This window comes from Octopus bimaculoides, chromosome 10 (assembly GCF_001194135.2).
Source record: "Octopus bimaculoides isolate UCB-OBI-ISO-001 chromosome 10, ASM119413v2, whole genome shotgun sequence".
Classification (NCBI taxonomy): Eukaryota; Metazoa; Mollusca; class Cephalopoda; order Octopoda; family Octopodidae; genus Octopus; species Octopus bimaculoides.
In genome coordinates, this window is record NC_068990.1 from 25014096 (window position 1) to 25017670 (window position 3575).

Here is a 3575-nt window from a genome sequence, read left to right on the forward strand (position 1 = left end):
CTTCGCAAGTGGAGTTTTGTGTCCAATGAAGGAAGGTACACATAAGTGGGCTGGCTACACCCCTGGCAGAGGCCTTGGATTTAGGTCTCACTTGGCTTGCCGGGTCTTCTCACGCACAGCGTATTTCCAAAGGTCTTGGTCAGAAGTCATCGCCTCAGTGAGGCCCAATGTTCGAAGGTCGTGCCTCACCATCTCATCCCAGGTCTTCCTGGGCCTACCTCTTCCATAGGTTCCCTCAACTGCTAGGGAGTGGCACTTTTTCATGCAGCTATCGTCATCCATTCTCGCCACATGACCATACCAACACAATCGTCTCTCTTGCACACCACAACTGATGCTTCTGAGGTTCAACTTTTTTCTCAAGGTACTTACGCTCTGTCTAGTATGCACACTGACGTTGCACATCCATCGGATGTCTTCAACAGTCACGGCCCATGTTTCACTGCCATGAAGCATGGTTGTTTGTACACATGCGTCATACAGTCTGCCTTTTACTCTGAGAGAGAGACCCATTGTCACCAGCAGAGCTCTCTGAACTTTGCCCAGGTTATTCTTATTCTAGCAGCTACACTTTCATGTATATATATATTTTTTTATATCGAGGTCACTATTTTATAGTGGCTGTTGTTGGTCGTTCAAGTGAGTGTCATTAAATGGAAAAATAGTATGAATCACCATAAGACATTTTTGTGTATAAATATATTGTTTATTCTGTGTTCACCTTATAATGGGAGGCAAGGTTCTCGATATCGGTTGACTATCGCCTTCTCCCATTAATTTCTTATTCTTCATGTTGCTTAAGATTCCAGTATTCGAGTAAAGATGTATTAGGCAAAATGCAGGTTCTCCATTAGTTTTATTTATAATATATACAAGGGTGTAGTGTGTTGCTCTCTGCAGTCATCTCAAGCGGTGTGAAATCGTTGTCCGTTATGTGGGCCCATTGCCTCAGGAGATACGACAAGTATATTAGCCTAGAGGCCCAGCCAGTAAAGTGTGCTCTGCAAGCAGTCGCAGCGGAAAAGAGAGATCGAATCTGGTTGCTGGGCTGTTTTATCCAGTTTGCCTTTGCGAGCCTCGTTGTGATCTCACGCATGGCAAATGGATGCAGGTGAGATCTCACTCCAGTCCCGGAGATGGCAATGGCTGTCGTGAGATCTCATCCAACCTTTTGAGGTGGAAGCATGTAGTATGATACAAAAACGTGTGTTTACATTCAAAGAAAGTTTTGATTTTTGCTTTTGTACTGAAAGAAGTAACATGTAGTATTTGTGTTACAGTATGTATGTATGTGTGTAATGAGAACAGTTATTTTAGAATGTGTGTGTGACAAAATAATTTCATTTACAAACCATATATCTTGTGTTGAGGTGAATAGACATGTGAGTCACTGTGGGACATTGTGCATGGAGCTGCAGAGAAGACATGTATCTTTGACTAAAGCCTGGCAGAAACTGAGAGTTTCTACTGTGCAGCTCAGAACGAGGCTTGTGTTTGAGAATGAGGCTACTGTATCAAAGCAAGGCTAGTGTGTCAAAGTAAGGCTAGACGCCTCATCGATATATTTGTCTGCTATGCAGGTCAACTCACATATTACTATGTAATATGTAGCTCTGCTACAAGGACGAATGAAGAATTGGCAATTCAACATTTTGAATTAATAAATTTATGTTTTAATGACTTTTTCCCCCAGAACCGCAATCTTCAATGTCCAGAAAAGAATTCCAAAGAATTCTCAAAAATCAGGAAAAGAAAAAAAATTGTGTGGGTTACTTAGTTGATACTCTGTCTATTTATTATCTACAAATTTTACTATAATTTAAATAAATTACTTTGCAACATTAACATCAGTTCCCTGAACGCTGGGTATTTCGGTAGTGTGTTCGCATATGTAGTTGCTTTTTGTCCTTTTTCTTCTTTCAGACATTTGACCAAGGCTGTGCTGAGACACGTCCTTGAAGGATTCTCTCTTTTTAATCGTTCGAATCGTCACTGGTACTACTTATGCCAGTGAAGTCATTTTTGTTGATCTGCTAATGTTACCGAATACGAAGGTGGCGAGTTGGCAGAATGGTTAGCATGCCGGGCATTTCGTCCTTATATGTTCTGAGTTCAAACTCTGCTAATGTCTTTGCGTTTTATCCTTTTGGGGTCCATAAAATTAGTACTAGTTGAACACTGGAATCGATGTAATCAACTACCTCTCCCACGAAATTGCTGGCCTTGTGCCAAAATTGGAAACCAAAATTACGGATTACGTAAACAAGCCAACACCTGTTGTTAAGCGGTGGGCGACACACACGCACTCAGTTTCTTTCTACTTCATTCACAATATACTGATAGCTTCCTGTGTGACTACGTGAAGGCGTGGTCCGAATATCCAATATAGTAGTATCAGATGTAGAACCAGCAAAAATTAAAACAGAAGATATCAACAGATGGTGCCGCACAAGAGGACTGAACATGAAACCAAAAGGTGGCATTACGAAGTTCAGCGAGTGTATATAAAAAAAATATAAGGCCTCCCCGGCGGGGAATCGAACCCCGGTCTCCCGCGTGACAGGCGGGGATACTTACCACTATACTACCGAGGATAACACATACAAGCCCTTACGTGTGTATGTATATATATATATATGTGTGTGTTTACATATATATTTATATATGTATGTGTATATATATAAATGTGTGTGCGGGTACACACATACATACATTCATATATAAACACAGCAATGTTCCTCCTTATAAATAGTAAACAGATCTCATCCCCATACCCTCTTATAAAAGAGAAAGATACGCTTGATAATGTACTTCAAGCCATACGAACTATCTGAAGAAAAGGCTGGATGGTCAATGATGAAACACATCTGATATTACCTCTGCTCCATGAAGGCAGACCTACCCTGATCTCCAGGAAAACAATTTATAAACACACACACTTTTGTGTTTCTATATCTATATATGTATATGTGTCTAGACATTATACTGAAATGAAAATGTTATCGCAACAGGATTAAAGAAAAAATGAACTTGTGAGAGGAAAACAGCAAGATTTATTCGGTAGATCTCTATGTTGTAGAAGAAATAAAAGTATTTGATTTAATGAATTTGTTACTCATTTTTCTTAATATTCTTTCTTCAAACAGAATTATAGTGACACTCCTCGGGATCTTCCGTTCATAAAATTAGTTTCTTAATTTACGCTGCTATTTCAGCCCGTCCTCGGTAGTATAGTGGTAAGTATCCCCGCCTGTCACGCGGGAGACCGGGGTTCGATTCCCCGCCGGGGAGGCTTGTATTTTAAATTTTTGCTGGTTCTACATCTGATACTACTATATTGGATATTCGGACCACGCCTTCACGTAGTCACACAGGAAGCTATCAATTGAATAGGCATTAATGCCAATAAAAGAATGAAAAAAATAAAAAACAAACTAAAAACAAACCTCCCCAGCAAAGTATCGAAACCCGGTCACCCACATTACAAGCTGAGGAAGTGATGAATATTGAAAGCATGTATTTATCGCTTCTTGGGTAATTGCTGGCCTGGTTCAAATAACTGGTATTTGAATCCA

At 40.1% G+C, this 3575-nt stretch overlaps 2 non-coding genes across 2 annotated transcripts; one reads left to right on the plus strand and one right to left on the minus strand.

The window, feature by feature from the left end:
- Nucleotides 1–2522: 2522 nt before the first annotated feature.
- On the minus strand, nt 2523–2594 carry Trnad-guc (transfer RNA aspartic acid (anticodon GUC)). Its single transcript has one exon. It is a non-coding gene; the product is annotated as a tRNA-Asp (tRNA).
- Nucleotides 2595–3219: 625 nt separating this feature from the next.
- Trnad-guc (transfer RNA aspartic acid (anticodon GUC)) lies at nt 3220–3291 on the plus strand. The gene has a single exon. It is a non-coding gene; the product is annotated as a tRNA-Asp (tRNA).
- Nucleotides 3292–3575: the final 284 nt, after the last annotated feature.